The 18,824-nt window shown below is 44.9% G+C and overlaps 1 long non-coding RNA gene across 2 annotated transcripts in view; it reads right to left on the bottom strand.

Moving 5' to 3' along the window:
• Positions 1-1,908: 1,908 nt before the first annotated feature.
• LOC112252894 overlaps positions 1,909-18,824 on the bottom strand; it is a 33,062-nt gene continuing 16,146 nt past the window's right edge. Inside the window, exons 2-3 of one of the 2 annotated variants that reach the window (XR_006083642.1) lie at positions 6,089-6,281; positions 1,909-1,954 (exon numbers count right to left, since the gene is read on the bottom strand). This is a non-coding gene — a long non-coding RNA (uncharacterized LOC112252894). Of the gene's footprint in view, positions 1,955-5,130; positions 6,282-18,824 lie in introns of those variants that run through there. The other variant, XR_006083641.1, reaches the window with a different exon arrangement.

The raw sequence follows: 18,824 nt of genomic DNA, 5'->3' as shown, positions 1-18,824 counted from the left end.
AAGACGATGAGAAGAGAGTCACACCTATCTCATCTTACACCCTTAACTCACTGTTACCCTTATAGTAGGAAACAATGGCCTACTACACTGATTGGACAGGAGAATGTTGGGCTTCATATAGGAGCAGGAGAGCGACAGGAGATACGTCAAGTGTCTGGTTTCACACACTCCCGAGTGATGGCCACTTCAAACAAGAGAGAGAGCGAAGGGCTTTAAAATGTGACTGGGAAGAGGATCCAGGACCTGTCTGTGAAAGAGTGTGTGACATGAAAACCATGCCACGGGTCATTGAGTGTTGTTTCTATATAACATGTGTACTGTAACTCACCTCTTAGTCTTGGGTTTATTTTCATATGCTCCCTGGCCTGGAACAGATACTGCAGCATCAGCCTCATATTCATTTAGTGTCAACATATTAAGTGATGGTCTACGGTATCATAGTTATTGAGGCATTGATTTTGCATGGCACCAACAGGGTGTGTTTAAAGTGACATACAAAATTGCTTGATTATTACTTTCCTTTAGCCGTCACTGGAAAGTAACATGTGGTATGTACAGCATCTAAGATGAGACACTATAACCCTTCTGCCCAGCCTCTATTACCTCAGACATTAGACCTAGGCCATTTTTCAATGAGATGCACTTGTCAGCCAGTTCACATGTCAGACCTCTGATGTTTCTCTTTATAAATACCCCTCCAGCTATGTAAAAGAAGTGCCAGATTTCAAGGTGGAGGGAGCAGTGAGAGGTACTGCTGTGCTTCTCATGCGTGTTTTCCTTTGACAACCCAGCAAGGAGCCTGCGTCACCATCAGAAGAAGAGCTCCTTTAATATCTGGACACCCGATACACGACTTCTGAAGGAGGGGGAAAAGATACCTCGTAAGACTGGGTATCAATCATGCGGATGGTAAAGGTTTGGAGCAAGGGCAGGGGGCCGAAAAGAGGGAATTTGGATGACTAAAGATGACACTTGATACACAGAACAGCAACCGGGTGAACTCTCCAGTTCCCCCAAAACCATATACAGTAGACAGCTAGATCATCACTCTCTCACGGATAATACTATGAATTGAGGATATTTAATCATAATTAACACATCCAACCAACCTACTGTAGACAGGCTACAATTGTTTTAACAATTACATTTTTTTTTGTGAAGCTTGCATTTAATTACCACTCCCTGTTGCACACAAGCTTCCATTCACCCTGTCACAAGGGGATTTATGGCTGATTTAACATGAACTCATCAACCTTATAATCAACCATGTTACTTTATTTGGCACTTAAAAGGCATTTACTATAGCATTTTTTAAATTTTATTTAACCAATTTAGATGGGAAAACAATTTTTTTATTAAGTTGAACATTTGCTCTTTATGACATAATTGTTTTAATAGGTGAAATAACCACCTTACACTTCTTAAAAGGCACCGAATTAGTGGAATGGCCTAGCTGCAGTCAAAAAAGGTTATTTTCTTGAGTTGTATATATACAGTACCAGTCAAAAGTTTGGACACACCTACTCATTCAAGGGTTTTTCTTTAATTTGACTATTTTCTACATTGTAGAATAATAGTGAAGACATCAAAACTATGAAATAACACATATGGAATCATGTAGTAACCAAAAAAGTGTTTAACAAATCAAAATATATTTTATATTTCAGATTCTTCAAAGTAGCCACCTTTTGCCTTGATGACAGATTTGCACACTCTTAGCATTCTCTCAACCAGCTTCACCTGGAATGCTTTTCCAACAGTCTTGAAGGAGTTCCCACATATGCTGAGCACTTGTTGGTTGCTTTTCTTTCACTCTGCGGTCTTATCCCAAACCATCTCAATTGGGTTGAGGTCGGGGGATTGTGGAGACCAGGTCATCTGATGCAGCACTCCATGACTCTCCTCCTTGGTCAAATAGCCCTTACACAGCCTGGAAGTGTGTTGGGTCATTGTCCTGTAGAAAAACAAATGATAGTCCCAATAAGCTCAAACCAGATGGAATAGCATATCACTGCAGAATGCTGTGGTAGCCATGCTGGTTAAGTGTGCCTTGAATTCTAAATAAATCACAGACAGTGTCACCAGCAAAGCACCATCACACCTCCTCCTCCATGCTTCACGGTGGGATCCACACATGCGGAGGTCATCTGTTCACCTACTCTGCGTCTCACAAAGACACAGTGGTTGGAACCCAAAATCTCAAATTTGGACTCATCAGACCAGAGTAGGTGAACCAGATTTATGGTCTAATGTCCATTGCTCGTGTTTCTTTGCCAAAGCAAGTCTATTTTTCTTATTGGTGTCCTTTAGCAGTGGTTTCTCTGCAGCTATTTGACCATGAAGGACTGATTCATGCAGTCTCCTCTGAACAGTTGATGTTGAGATATGTCTGTTTCAAATCAAATTAAATTAATTTATATAGCCCTTCTTACATCAGCTGATATATCAAAGTGCTGTACAGAAACCCAGCCTAAACCCCCAAAGAGCAAGCAATGCAGGTGTAGAAGCACGGTGGCTAGGAAAAACTCATCAAGCACTATGATGAAACTGGCTCATGAGGACCGCCACAGGAAAGGAAGACCCAGAGTTACAGTTGAAGTCAGAAGTTTACATACACCTTAGGAAAATACATTTAAACTCAGTTTTTCACAATTCCTGACATTAAATACACTCAATTAGTATTTGGTAGCATTGCCTTTAAATTGTTTAACTTGGGTCAAACGTTTTGGGTAGCCTTCCACAAGCTTCCACAAGAATTGTGGCTCATTCCTCCTGACAAAGCTGGTGTAACTGAGTCAGGTTTGTAGGCCTCCCTGCTCACACACACTTTTTCAGTTCTCCCCACACATTTTCTGTAGGATTGAGGTCAGGGTTCTGTGATAGCCACTCCAATACCTTGACTTTGTTGTCCTTAAGCCATTTTGCCACAACTTTGGAAGTATGCTTGGGTTCATTGTCCATTTGGAAGACCTATTTTCGACCAAGCTTTAACTTCCTGACTGATGTCTTGAGATGTTGCTTCAATATATCCACATAATTTTCCTCCTCATGATGTCACCTATTTCGTGAAGTGCACCAGTCCCTCCTGCAGCAAAGCACCCCCACAACATGATGCTGCCACCCCCGTGCTTCACGGTTGGGATGGTGTTCTTCGGCTTGCAAGCCTCCCCCTTTTTCCTCCAAACATAACAATGGTCATTATGGCCAAACAGTTCTATTTTTGTTTCATCAGATCAGAGGACATTTCTCCATAAAGTGCAATCTTTGTCCCCATCTGCAGTTGCAAACCATAGTCTGGCTTTTTAATGGCGGTTTTGGAGCAGTGGCTTCTTCCTTGCTGAGCGGCCTTTCAGGTTATGTCGATAGAGGACTCGTTTTACTGTAGATATAGATACTTTTGTACCTGTTTCCTCCAGCATCTTCACACGGTCCTTTGCTGTTGTTCTGGGATTGATTTGCACTTTTCGCACCAAAGTTAGTTAATCTCTAGGAGACAGAATGCGTCTCTTTCCTGAGCGGTATGACGCCTGCGTGGTCCCATGGTGTTTATGCTTGCGTACTATTGTTTGTACAGATGAACATGGTACCTACAGGCGTTTGGAAATTGCTCCCAAAAATGAACCAGACTTGTGGAGGTCTACAATTTTTTTTCTGTCTTGGCTGATTTCTTTTGATTTTTCCATGATGTCAAGCAAAGAGGCACTGTGTTTGATGGTAGGCCTTGAAATACATCCACAGGTACACCTCCAATTGACTCAAATGATGTCAATTAGCCTATCAGAAGCTTCTAAAGCCATGACATCATTTTCTGGAATTGTCCAAGCTGTTTAAAGGCACAGTCAACTTAGTGTATGTAAACTTCTGACCCACTGGAATTGTGATACAGTGAATTAAGTAAAATAATCTGTCTGTAAACAATTGTTGGAAAAATGACTTGTGTCATGCACAAAGTAGATGTCCTAACCGACTTGCCAAAACTATAGTTTGTTATATAACTATAGTTTGTTCAACCTAAGTGTATGTAAACTTCCGACTTCAACTGTACTTAACTGTTACCCAGAAATGATTTGAGATTGTGATAAAAATGTCTACATTGAGCTTTTAACCACACAAATATGAAATATTCTCTTTCACAGAGCCCTGTCCAAACGAAGGCAGTTCTTGAATGCTCTGATGATATCATCGTTTAGGTGATAGTTTGTCTATTCTTGCCTCCAATAAATGATGAAGCAGGGGTGACTCAGTCAGTGTTCATCACACACTTAGCATTAACTGTCACTTCATACTTTAGTGAGAAAACGATTTCCGTCTCCACTCCCCTATAAACACCTGATGTGTGAAAAACAACACACCCCCAAAGACTACATGTACCACCAATTATCTCAGAAGACATGAGGTTGAATAAACATGAAAAAGAGCTGGATAATGGGGTGTGTAGAAAATAATATTCTCGAAATGCAAAACATAAGTCGATCATAAAACAGCTATTTTTATATATCTCTATATTCTGTCACCTAGATGTGGGACTGGTGTTGTGTTTTCATGACATAGAGTTTACCTCTTGGTCTTCACACTGTCTCATGAAATCGGCTGCATTCTGCAGCAGGGGAGGCACCAGCTCAGTCAGGTGATGAGATCTGTCACTATTTCAAGTCAGACTTGGAAGTCTGAACTTCCCTGAGATTACACTGTCACCCGCGCTGTCATCTACCACTACACACGCTGCGACACATGCAGCATGCAGCACCCTGACCTAAACGACACCAATACTCAATGTAGGCTAACTCCCTAGTGTGCTGGTCCATCATTAACATGAGCATTAGAAAGAAAACAGCACCGCAGACCATCTAAAATAGCAGTGTTGTGGAAACCATAATGACAAGAGCAACTGCTAAAGTTGGGAGTCATTCACCAAACTAATGCACATACTTGCCATAGCTCCCAATGCTCCTGTGAGCGGATATGGGCTTTGGCCCTGTTTCTGAAGCAGCTGGAGTGAGGCTGGGACTGGGCATTGTCTCTTCCTACATCAGAATAATGGACAGAATCTATAGCCCACCAGGTGGTCCTCACAAACCAGCTGCCTCACAGCTGTAAAACCTTATTCAGACAGGACAATAAAATGGCAAATTAGGAGCAGATTGCTGATTACTCCCTTGTAATTGAGGCAAGGATAATGACCTATTAAGGGTGATGGTGTCCTCAGGGCAGTCAAATATGTGATTGAATTGTCTGTGGGATAGAGGGTTCTGAGGGAATGGCACACTCACGGGCATGGTGTAAACTCGAAAATGTAACGACAAAATCTAGATTTCCGCCTAAATAGACCATACCCCAAAATAACTGCTATTCATGTGTAATTACAGGATTCTGATATGCAAAAACTTGGTATATTTGGAAAGAAGACATCTGGGAGATTGTGAGGAAATGATCAGAAAATAGGAGTTACATAGTTCAGAATACACAAGATCAAGCACAAACAAAATAACCGTTTTCGTATTTTTATTATTTTGTCAGGACCCGGTTACGAACTATTATGGAGTCAGGTCTCCGGTGTGAGAAACAGTCACTTAGCAAACTGAGCAACTAATAGTCGGCATAACCCAGAAGCAGTACTTGAGACGGTGTTTTAATAAAGTAAAAAGGAAAGTACTTCAGGCAAAAATATAAATCCACAACATCAAAAGTAATTCCAAGAGAAAGGTAAAAAAAAGGTTATCCTCCAAGTGAAAAGGTAAATCCACAAGGTGGTAGGTACAACAGGGAAAACGCCTCAAAAGATAATCAAAAATAAATAAACGAGAACAAAAACAGAGTACCACAAGAGAGTCCAACTGGAGTAACAAATGTTCACCGCATCGCTGGGGCTGGGTGCTAACATTCAAACACAGAGCAAAGAACTGAGTGAAACTAAGGGTTTAAATACATTCAAGGGAAACGAGGCACAGGTGCAAATAATAATCTGGAAACAGGAGAAAACAAAAGGGTCAAAAAAGCACAATGGGGGCATCTAGTGGCCAAAACCGGAACAATCCTAGCCAAATCCTAACAGAATCCCCCCCCTAGGAACGGCTCCTGACGTTCCTACCAGCTTTCTCGGGGTGGAGGGCCCTGAACTGTCGAATGAGGTCAGGGTCCAGTATGTCTTTGGCAGGAACCTAGGAGCGCTCCTCGGGACTGTAGCCTTCCCAGTCCACCAGATACTGCCAGGACCGCTGCACCCAGTATCCGATGGACAGTATAAGCCGGCTGGCCTCCGATGACACGGGGCGGAGGTCTGCCTGCCGGGACAAGGGGAGAAAAGAAAACAGGTTTTAATAAGAAAATGTGAAACGTGGGATTAATCTTAAGGGATCTGAGTAAATGCAGGCAATATGTAACGGGGTTCACTCTCCTGGCAACCTTAACTTCTTCGATATAGGGGGCGCTCTTTTAATTTTTGGATAAAAAAGTTCCCGTTTTAAACAAGATATTTTGTCACGAAAAGATGCTCGACTATGCATATAATTGACAGCTTTGGAAAGAAAACACTGATGTTTCCAAAACTGCAGAGATATTATCTGAGTGCCACAGAACTGATGCTACAGGCGAAACCAAGATGAAATTTCAAACAGCAAGTGCCCCAGATTTTGAAGGCGCTGTGTTCCAATGTCTCCTTATAAGGCTGTGAATGCGCCAGGAATGAGCTTACACTTTCTGTCGTTTCCCCAAGGTGTCTGCAGCATTGTGACGTATTTGTAGGCATATCATTGGAAGATTGACCATTTTACACTACATCTACCAGGTGCTCGCTTGGTGTCCTCCGTCGCAATTATTGCGTAATATCCAGCTGCGTGTATTTTTCCATTTGCTTCCGAGGAGAAACCCAACTGCCACGAATGATTGATCATTGAATAGATATGTGAAAAACACCTTGAGGATTGATTCTAAACAACGTTTGCCATGTTTCTGTCAATATTATGGAGTTAATTTGGAAAAAAGTTTGGCGTTGTAATGACTGAATTTTCAGGTTTTTTTCTTGGCCAAACTTGATGAACAAAACGGAGCGATTTCTCCTACACAAATAATATTTTTGGAAAAAATGAACATTTGCTATCTAACTGAGAGTCTCCTCATTGAAAACATCCGAAGTTCTTCAAAGGTAAATGATTTAATTTGAATGCTTTTGTGAAAATGTTGCTTGCTGAATGCTAGGCTTAATGCTATGCTAGCTATCAATACTCTTACACAAATGCTCGTGTAGCTATGGTTGAAAAGCATATTTTGAAAATCTGAGATGACAGTGTTGTTAACAAAAGGCTAAGCTTGTGAGTGAATATATTTCTTTCATTTCATTTGCGATTTTCATGAATAGTTAACGTTCCGTTATGGTAATGAGCTTGAGGCTATGATTACGCTCCCGGATACGGGATTGATCGACGCAAGAAGTTAAAGGGACCGATGTATTTATGGGACAGCTTGCGAGACTCCACCCGTAGCGGTACATTTTTTGTGGAGAGCAAGACTCTGGCCGGGGCGCAGGGTAGGCCCAGGACGGCGACGTCTGTTGGCTTGTCGTTGGTACCGCTGTGAGGCACGCAGAATATTAAGACGGGTCTTCCTCCACATAAGCCGACAGTGTCTGATGAATTTCAAGGCTGAAGGCACTCCGACTTCTGCCTCCTGGTCCGGGAACAATGGAGGGGCATAGCCAAACTGACTCGTGCGGGGACATACCAGTGGAGGAGGAGCACAAGGTGTTGTGCGCGTACTCGGCCCAGACAATGAAGGACGACCATGTGGACGGGTTGTTGGAGACCGTACATCTGAGGGCGGTTTCCAGCTCTTGATTCATCCTCTCTGTTTGGCCGTTGGACTCTGGGTGGTCCCCTGAAGATAGACTGGCAGTGGCCCCTATGAGTTGGCAGAAGGCCTTCCAAAACCTTGAAGCGAACTGGGGACCTCTGTCGGAAACAATATCTTGAGGAATGCCGAAGACTCGGAACAAATGGTTAATTACCAACTCAGCCGTTTCCTTGGCAGAAGGAAACTTAGTCAAGGGGACGAACCTGGCCGCCTTAGAAAACCTGTCGATGATGACTAGGATAGTAGTATTACCATGGGACGGCCAGTAAAAAAGTCTAACGAGATATGGGACCAGGGTCGGTGGGGAACAGGTAAAGTGTGAAGGAGTCCTTGAGGGCGGAGGTGAGAAGATTTGCCCTGGCAGCACACGGGACAGGCCTTGACGAAAGTGGCAATGTCTTCTGTTATGGTGGGCCACCAGAACTTTCGCTGGATGAACTCCAAGGTGCGACCTACGCCTGGGTGACAGGTGAGGCGAGAGGAGTGCCCCCACAGAAGGACCTGAGTCCTCGCTCCCTTGGGGACAAACAACCGATTGGCAGGACCTCCTTCCGGAACCGGTTCGATAGCTTGAGCTCGTCTCATGGTATCCTCAACTTGCCACGAGATCGGGGCCACGATCTTAGCGGCAGGAAGGACAGGCATGTCAGTATCTTCTCGAATGGCAGGAGCGTAGACTCGGGACAAGGCGTCCGGTTTGAGATTCTTCGACCCGGGCCGATAGGTGAGGATAAACTCGAATCAATTGAAGAAAAGAGACCATTGAGCTTGTCTGGAGTTCAACCGCTTCGCCTGCTGGATATACTCCAGATTTTTGTGGTCTGTAAGCACTTGAAACGGTTGAGAAGCCCCCTCGAGCCAGTGTCTCCATTCCTTCAATGCCATCTTAACCGCTAGGAGTTCACAATCCCCCACATCGTAGTTCCTCTCGGCCGGCGTAAGCCGGTGTGAGAAGGCGGCGCAAGGGTGGAGCTTCTTGTCTTCACCCCTCTGAGACAGGACAGCTCCAACACCAACCTCTGATGCATCTACCTCCACCACAAAAGGTTAATCCGCAGTCGGGAGTGTCAGGTTGGGAGCAGAGAGGATGCGCTGCTTGAGTCCTTGGAAGGCTGTCTCAGCTTCTTTTCCCCACAGAAACCTTGCGTTGCCACCCTTGGTTAAAGCTGAGAGAGGGGCTGCCACCAAGCTGAAGTTCTTGATGAACTTGCGGTAAAAGTTTGTGAAGCCCAGGAAACGCTGAACTTCCTTAACGGACTTGGGGTTGGGCCAATCCGCTACCGCCCCTACCTTCCTGGAATCCATTTGGACTTGATCGGGTTCCACTACAAATCACAAGGAATTGTACTCGGGAGGAATGGAATTCACATTTTTCCGGCTTAACGTACAAATGGCTGTCTAGGAGGCATTTGAGTACTTGTCTGACATGCTTTGTGTGTTCTTGAAGGGAGCTCGAAAAGATGAGGATGTCATCCAAGTAAACAAACACGAAGATGTTAAGCATATCCCTAAGTACATCGTTTATGAGCACTTGGAACACAGCTGGGTTGTTGGTCAGGCCGAAGGGCATCACCAGGTATTCATAGTGACCAGTAGGCGTGTTGAAAGCGGTCTTCCACTCGTCACCGTGTCTGACCCGCACAAGATGGTATGCGTTCCGCAGGTCAAGCTTAGTGAAGACAACTGCTTCCTGGAGCAGCTCAAATGCTGTGGCCATAAGGGGTATCGGGTAGCGGTTACGGACGGTTATGGCATTGAGTCCCCGGTAGTCGATGCAAGGACGTAATCCACTATCTTTTTTGGCTACAAAGAAAAACCCTGCTCCCACGGGCGAGGAGGACGGACGAATGAGGCCTGCTGCCAGAGCTTCCTTGATGTAGGTATCCATAGCAGCTTGTTCGGGAGGAGATAGGGAAAAGATCCAACCCCTGGGGGGGGCAGGTACCCGGAAACAGGTCGATGGGGCAATCGTAAGGTCTATGGGGTGGTAGCATGGTGGCCCTCTGTTTGCTAAATACCGGTTTGAGGTCATGGTAACACTCGGGAACTCGGGACAGGTCGATGGATTCTAGAGACTCGGGAGGAGAACTCGGGAAGATACAAGTGGCTTGGCACGTAGGGCCCCACTGCTTGACAGTGCCCACAGGCCAGTTGATGTGAGGGTTATGGCTGTGAAGCCAGGGGTAGCCAAGGACGAGAGGGAACTCGGAACAGGGGATCAGATGAAAGTTAATCACTTCATGGTGTTGGGAAACTGAAAGTCGCAAGGGGGTAGTGACGCGAGTGACAAGTCCAGATCCCAGAGGGCTTCCATCCAACGTAGTAACCCTCATGGGGTCGCTTAGAGGTTCAGAGGGGATGCCATTCTCCTTCGCCCAGATACCATCCATGAAGTTTCCTGCGGCTCCAGAGTCTACCAAGGCTTGAAGGGGAAGCTCGTGGTTGTCCCAGGAAAGGGTGACTGGAATGAGCAGCCGGGTAGTTGGACGGATGGGAGGAGGTTAAGTTTCCCGTTACAGTCCCAGGCCTGCACGGGACAGTGCGTTTCCCTGGAGCCCGGGACACATGGAGCGGAAATGGCCCGGTTTGCCGCAATATAGACAGCATCGCTCCCTCATCCGGCGGTCTCTCTCAGCCTGGGAGATGCGTCCAATCTGCATGGGTTCCAGTGAGGCCAGCGAGGATAAAGGTGGGGACTCGGAGCTGGGACCGATAGGAGCTAGGGCGAGAGGTCTATGGTTGAGTTCTCTCTCTCTCAGACGCTGGTCTATGCGTGAGGCCAACTTGAGCAGGGACTCGAGGTTGTCCGGTGGTTCCCGAGTGGCCAGTTCATCTTGGATGGTGTCGGAAAGACCCTTTAGAAAGCACACTGGGAGCGCCTCGTCGTTGCAGCCACTCGTTACCGCCACCGTGCGGAACTGGATGGCATAGTCCGTCATGCTGCGCCGACCTTGGCAGAGAGTCAGGAGCGGTTTGGCTGAGTCAGGGCCGCTGGTTGGACCTTGAAACACTCGCTTGAATTCCTCAGCAAAGGCAGAGTAGCTGGCACAGCAGGGACTTTGGGCATCCCACACAGCAGTAGCCCAGGCCAGGGCTTTTTCCGACTACAGGGTGATGATATATGCGATCTTGGACCGGTCGGTGGGAAACGACGAGGGTTGTAGCTCGAAGGAGAGAGAACATTGGGTGAAAAACCCCTTACAAGCACTCGGATCACCTTAGAACCATTGGGGAGGCGGAAGACGAGGTTCAGCCAGGGGATTAACTGCCATGGGCACTTGAATCTGAGGTACTGGGGTGGGAGCGGTTGCCGGGGGAAGTCGATTAGATATCTGCTTTATGGAAGTCAGCATCTCAGACAGAAGTTGAGAATGTCTAGCCATTAAGGCCTCTTGCTGAACCAGAGCGGCTTTGTGGCATTGGACAGTCCCCTTGTGGTGGAACAGCGTGGCAAAAAGGTCCTGGGAACTGGCTGCCTCTGGGTTCATTTTGGGCTCTGTGTTTCTGTCTGGACCCGGTTACGAACTCGGGTCTCCGGTGTGAGAAACAGTCACTTAGCAAACTGAGCAACTAATAGTCGGCATAACCCAGAAGCAGTACTTGAGACGGTGTTTTAATAAAGTAAAAAGGAAAGTACTTCAGGCAAAAATATAAATCCACAACGTCAAAAGTAATTCCAAGAGAAAAAGGTAATCCTCCAAGTGAAAAGGTAAATCCACAAGGTGGTAGGTACAACAGTGAAAAAGCCTCAAAAGATAATCAAAAATAAATAAACGAGAACAAAAACAGAGTACCACAAGAGAGTCCAACTGGAGTAACAAATGTTCACCGCATCGCTGGGGCTGGGTGCTAACATTCAAACACAGAGCAAAGAACTGAGGGGAAACTAAGGGTTTAAATACATTCAAGGAAAACGAGGCACAGGTGCAAATAATAATCTGGAAACAGGGGAAAACAAAAGGGTCAAAAAAGCACAATGGGGGCATCTAGTGGCCAAAACCGGAACAATCCTGGCCAAATCCTGACATATTTTGAATGTCATCTTTCATTGACAAGCTATAAGTGAATTATTGATTACCAGAGCTGGAAACACATCAGTGTCTAATTGTAGTAATTGCACTGTTTTTGCACACTGGATGTGCCTAAAAGTTATTGTTCACTATAAAAACGAAATTTGTGCAACACCAACCTCTCTCAAACAATGTGGTGGTGTCGGGGGACATACAGGGGATATGGACGCCAACAGCGCGGAAGCAGGCAACATCATATTTTTGATGCGTAAAGATATAGTCACTCGGTGGACATTCGATGTTGCCATTAAGTCATACATCATCAGATGGCAATAGGCCAGATGTGTTCCTGCTAACCTAAGGATCCATTTGAACCCCCCATGTAGCTATAGCTCAAACACAGACCAAATCGAAGCTAACCTTATAAGATGTTTTCTGTTTGGTGAAAACGTGTAAAATACAAAGTTTGACTCTTGAGGCTGGTGATCAATAACGGTAGGTTACAGGCAGACAAATAAGATGATCTCTGGAGTCCCGGCTTTCGGTGTGTATCAACGTATTCCGTGTTTATTTCTTTTATGCTTCACATTGCTAACCGGAATGTAGGTAGCAGCGATCTTGAAATGAATTTGTTCTGGATTTGGGGACTGTGAAAAGAACCCTGGTGGCATGTCTGGAAGGGTACGTGTGTGTGTCAGAGCAGTGCATAAATTGACTATGCAAACAATTTAGAATTTTCAAAACAATAATGTTTTTTATAAAACTAAGAAGTGATGCAGTTAGTCTCTCATCCACTCTTAGCCAAGAGAGACTGGCATGCATAGTATTTATATTAGCCCTCTGATTATAATGAAGAGCAAGACGCGCTGCTCTGTTCTTAACTAGGTCTTTCCTTGCAGCACTAGACTGGACAATAATCAAGATAAGACAAAACTAGAGCCTGCAGGACCACAGGAAGTATTCAGATCCCTTGACTTTTTCCACATTTTGTTAGGTTACAGCCTTATTCTAAAATTGATTAAATTGTCCATCTACACACAATACTCTCAAATGGTGGGTGTAGCTGGTGCATGGAAGTCAGGCACAGGAGAGCAGAGATGAGTGGACAAGGCGCTTTACTTAGGCAATCACAATACAGAACGCAAGTACAAAGTACCGGCTGCCACAAAGCACGGGCATAAAACAAAACCTGGCGCAAACCAGCCGGAAGTGTGCCATCCTTGACAAATAAACAATACCCCACACAGACATGGAGGGAACAGAGGGCTAAATACACATAGTAATGTTGATGAGATGTAAACCAGGTGTGCAGGAAAACAAGACAAAACAAATGGAAAATGAATGGTGGATCGGCGATGGCTAGAAGACCGGTGACGTTGACCACCGAACACAGAGAGGAACAGACTTTAGCGGAAGTCGTGACAAGTACCCCATAATGACGCAAAAACTGTTTTTAAAAAAATGGTTGCTAATTTATAAAAAAATAACAAAATAACACATTTATAAACTCAGCAAAAAAAAGAAAAGACAGGACCCTGTCTTTCAAAGATAATTTGTAAAATTTTACAACTTCACAGATCTTCATTGTAAAGGGTTTAAACACTGTTTCCCAATTAACCATAAACAATTAATGAACATGCACCTGTGGAACGGTCATTAAAATACTAACACCTTACAGACAGTAGGAACTTAAAGGTCACAGTTATGAAAACTTAGGACACTAAAGAGGCTTTTCTACTGACTCTGAAAAACACCAAAAGAAAGATGCCCACGGTCCCTGCTCATCTGCGTGAATGTGCCTTGGGCATGCTGCAAGGAGGCATGAGGACTGCAGATGTGGCCAGGGCAATAATTTGCAATGTCCGTACTGTAAGACGACTAAGACAGAGCTACAGGGAGACAGGACGGATAGCTGATAGTCCTCGCAGTGGCAGACCATGTGTAACAACACCTGCATAGCATCGGTACATCCGAACATCACACCTGCGGGACAGGTACAGGATGGCAACAACTTCCCAAGTTACACCAGGAACGCACAATCCCTCCATCAGGGCTCAGACTGTCCGCAATAGGCTGAGAGAGGCTGGACTGAGGACTTGTGGGCCTGTTGAAAGGCAGGTCCTCACCAGACATCACCGGCAACAACGTCACCTATGGACACAAACCCACCGCTGCTGGACCAGACAGGACTGGCAAAAAGTGCTCTTCACTGTCGAGTCGCGGCTTTGTCTCACCAGGGGTGATGGTCGGATTGTGTTTATCGTTGAAGGAATGAGCGTTACTCGGAGGCCTGTACTCTGGAGCGGGATCGATTTGGAGGGTCCGTCATGGTCTGGGGCGGTATGTCACAGCATCATCGGACTGAGCTTGTTGTCATCGCAGGCAATCTCAACACTGTGCGTTACAGGGAAGACATCTTCCTCCCTCATGTGGTACCCTTCCTGCAGGCTTATCCTGACATGACCCTCCAGCATGACAATTCCACCAGCCATACTGCTCGTTCTGTGAGTGATTTCCTGCAAGACAGGAATGGCAGTGTTCTGCCATGGCCAGCGAAGAGCCCGGATCTAAATCCCACTGAGCACGTCTGGGACCTATTGGATCAGAGGGTGAGAGCTAGGGCCATTCCCCACAGAAATGTCTGGGAACTTGCAGGTGACTTGGTGGAAGAGTGGGGTAACATCTTACAGCAAAAACTGGCAAATCTGCTGCAGTCCATGAGGAGGAGATGCACCGCAGTACTTAATGCAGCTGGTGGCCACACCAGATACTGATTGTTACTTTTGATTTTGACCTCCCCCCTTTGTTCAGGGACACATTATTCCATTTCTGTTAGTCACATGTCTGTGGAACTTCTTCAGTATATGTCCAGTTGTTGAATCTTGTTATGTTCATACAATTATTTACACATGTTAAGTTTGCTGAAAATAAATGCAGTTATCAGTGAGAGGACGTTTCCTTTTTTGCTGAGTTTATAGGAATTCAGATCCTTTTCATGTTAGCTCAGTATTTTGTTGAAGCTCCTTTGTCAGCAATTACAGCTTTGAGTCTTCTTGGGTATGACTCTACAAGCTTGGTACACCTGTATTTGGGGAGTTTCTCCCATTCTTCTCTGCAGATCCTCTCAAGCTCTGTCAGGTTGGGGAGCGTTGCTGCAAAGCAATATTCAGGCCTCTCCAAAGATGTTCAATCGGGTTCAAGTCTGGGCTCTGGCTAGGCCACTCAAGGACATTGAGACTTGTCCCGAAGCCACTCCTGTGTTGTCTTGGCTGTGTGCTTAGGGAGGGTGAACCTTTCCTGTTGGAGGGTGAACCTTCACCTCCGTCTGAGGTTCTGAGTGCTGTGGAGCAGGTTTTCATCAAGGGTCTCTCTCTGTACGTTGCTCCGTTCATCTTTGCCTCGATTCTGACTAGTCTCCCAGTCCCTGCCACTGAAAATACTTGTTCTCCCCACTGTATAATTGTATGTATGGGGTACAGAGATGAGGTAGTCATTCAAAAAGCATGTTAAATACTATTATTGCAGAGTGAGCATGCAACTTATTATGTGATTTGTAAAGCAAATGTTTATTCCTGAACTTATTTAGGCTTGCCATAACAAAGGGGTTGAATAACTGACTCAAGACATTTCACCTTTTTCCCCCTTCAATTAAACATTAAGTATTTTTGTATTTCAATCAACACCCAAAACACGTTCCACATTCACAGATGTGGCATACATAAATAATAGAATAAACTATAAAACAAAACAAAAACATTTGCAGCAGCACTATCTGTGATCATGTTAGCTAAGTGCTGTGATCATGTTAGCTATTTCCAGCTTTAGCTGAGACAACAAGCAAATAATTCGTTTTTACAGCACCTTACACAACATGTATATACACTCATTTCCCTAATCATCCCGTTCACTCTGTCAAATTTGAAATATAGTTGAGTAGTGGAGACCAGAGTTGATCAAACCTGGGCTGTCTCTTGTGGATGTCATAAGTGAGCTTTTCAAGAGGGGAAAAAGTTAACAATCTGGTCAATCCACATTTTAAATGTAGGAGAAGAATTAGAAGCCCACAGTAGGAGAAAACATTTCTTAGCAAAGTATGTGGTAGTCATAAACACATTTTCTCTGTCGGGATCAAGAACAAAGTCCTGCTGGGCATTTAAGAAGATAGAGACACAGGGTCATATCAAACTGTACATCTAGTATTTTCTGTGCAGCAGTATATATAGATTACCAGATTTTGGCAATCTCTCTACAACTCCAATACAGGCATATAGGTTCCACTTTTTGTACAAAAATGTATAGTTAGATTCTTTCATTAGTAGGGGAGCAGTATACCCTGTCGCAAACATCCGCCCATAACTCATCACTGATAGTCAGACAAAGGTCCTTTTCCCAGATTATTTTCAAAGGAGTAAAGCAGGAGCCAACATTCTCAGAAAGGAGTCTGTAGATATTTTGCCTTTGATGGATTGTGCTGGAGCAAGAAGGGTCTCAACCTATTCAGCTGAGCTCTAAACCTCCCCTTGGAAGTGAATGAGGAAATTACGTGTCTAATTTGACGATATATTGAATTCACTGAGAGCTCTTGAAAGAATTTCAGTGTAGTTGTGTTCTGCTGAAACAGGTCTGAAAAGGTCCTGATCCCTAGAGTATACCAAAGACTAAAGTTGGCATCACTCAGGGATTTTGGCAAGTCTGGGTTGCATACTATAGGCGAGTAGGAGCATATCTGGGAGGAAATGCCAAGGTATTTCCTACAGTCCCTCTATGCTAGTAGGGTTCTGTAAATCACAAAGGTTTTGGATATGTTGCCCACCTCACTAAAGTTATTAATGAATATAATTGAGCTTAGGGGCAATGAACCACAGGATTGGGCCTCTATCTGAATACACATTGAGTCTTGTCTCTTTGTGATCCGTGTTAGCATGTAGCATCTTTGGGCAGAACAGTAGAACAATTGAAGGCAGGAAAGGGCAAGGCCACCCTTAGATTCAGGTTTCGATAGAGTGGAGAAATTGATCCTAGATTTTTTTATTGCGCCATATCAATTTGGTGATGCTCTGGTTTGTTGTTATGAAAAAGGAAACTGGGAGATAGCATGGGAGCATGTGAAATAAATAGTTAAAATCTAGGGAAGATGTTCATACGGATAACATTGATTCCTCCGACTAAGCTAACTGGGAGGGCGATCCAGGTAAAAATATTTTTGGTGTATTTTACCCCCTTTTTTCTCCCCAATTTCGATCTTGTCTCATCGCTGCAACTCCCCAACGGGCTCGGGAGAGTCGAAGATCGAGTCATGCGTCCTCCGAAACATGACCCGCTAAACCGCGCTTCTTAACACCCGCCCGCTTAACCCGGAAGCCAGCCGCACCAATGTGTCAGAGAAAACACTGTTCACCTGACAACTGAGGTCAGCCTGCAGGTGCCCGGCCAGCCACAAGGAGTCGCTAGAGCACGATGAGCCAAGTAAAGCCCCTCTGGCCAAATTCTCCCCTAACCCGGACGACGCTGGGCCAATTGTGCGCCGCCTTATGGGACTCCCGATCACGGCCGGTTGTGATACAGCCCGGGAACGAACCAGAGTCTGTAGTGATGCCTCTAACACTGCGATGCAGTGTCTTAGACCACTGCACCACTCGGGAGCCCTCGGAGATCATTCTTGATCGATCCAAGAATGGAATATAATTTTTCTTGAAAAGACAATTAAAATCTGGTATTACAAAGATCCCAAGGTATTGAAACCCCTGTGTCTTCCACTGGAACAGACAGAGTGTCTTCATAGAGCTGGTGAGTGTAAGATTGAGAGGGCAAACAATGGATTTGTTAAAATGTATCTTATATCCTGAAAACTTGCCGTACTGAGCAATTGTGTCTAAAATGGGAGGGATTTCTGAAGGTTGGATATGTAAAGCAAGACATCAACCGCGGAGAGCGAAATCTTGTGCTGAAGGCCGCCTGCAGACCCATAATACTTGGATTGCTCCTTATCAACTCAATAAGTAGAGGATTGCTCCTCCTCAATAAGTAGAGCAGGGGGGACAGCGAGCATCCTTGTCTTGTGCCACGTCCCAAAGGAAATCTGTCAGAATTCAGACCGTTAGTAGTCACCATGGCATTTGGATGAGAATATAGGGACTTAATCCATTTAATAAAGTTTTGGCCCATATTGAACTTTTTTAAGACTGAGAACAGAAAACTCCACTCCATCCTGTCAAACGCTTTCTCAGCAACCAGTGAAGACAGCAGGACAGGGGCCTTCTGTTAGTTTACTTGATCCATAATATCATTGGCAAGATGGCACCGACAGACATGACAGCTCTGCTTCTAGCTAGCTCCTAAGCAACGTTGCAGTATTTTTTTGTGTGTTATGTCTTACATTATTAGCCCAGAACATTTTTTTTGCGTTATTACATACAGCCCTAATTAACTTTTGGATATATGAGCAGCGGTAACTCAACAGCATTAGGTCCAGGAATATGACTATCCCGAATTGGATCCATTGTTCGTAACCCCCCAGGGCAATTTAACTTATCCCAGAGGCTGCTCCAAGACGCCGCCGACGGAGAAGAGGTATTCAGAGTGGACTTCTAACCTGACTCAGGACGAATGCACACCATCCACCACTTCCGAGTATATTACTCGCTAATGTTCAGTCTCTGGACAATAAAGTAGATGAGCTCAGGGCGAGGATCTCCTTCTAGAGAGACATCAGGGACTGTAACATACTCTGTTTCATGGAATCATGGCTCTCTTGAGATATACTGTCCCCGTCCATACAGCCAGCTGGGTTCTCAGTACATCTCGCAGGACAGAAATAAAGACTTTTCCGGGACAAATAAAGATGGCGGTGTATGTTTCATGATTAACTACTCATGGTGTGATTGTGATAATTTACAGAAACTGAAGTCCTTTTGTTCACCCAACCTAGAATACCTCACAATCAAGCCAACCGTATTACATCTCAAGAGA

The sequence above is a fragment of the Oncorhynchus tshawytscha genome, linkage group LG06, assembly GCF_018296145.1.
Source record: "Oncorhynchus tshawytscha isolate Ot180627B linkage group LG06, Otsh_v2.0, whole genome shotgun sequence".
In the NCBI taxonomy this organism is placed as follows: Eukaryota; Metazoa; Chordata; class Actinopteri; order Salmoniformes; family Salmonidae; genus Oncorhynchus; species Oncorhynchus tshawytscha.
The sequence above is the reverse complement of the archived record's forward strand: the minus strand, read 5'-3'. Positions and strand labels throughout refer to the sequence as shown.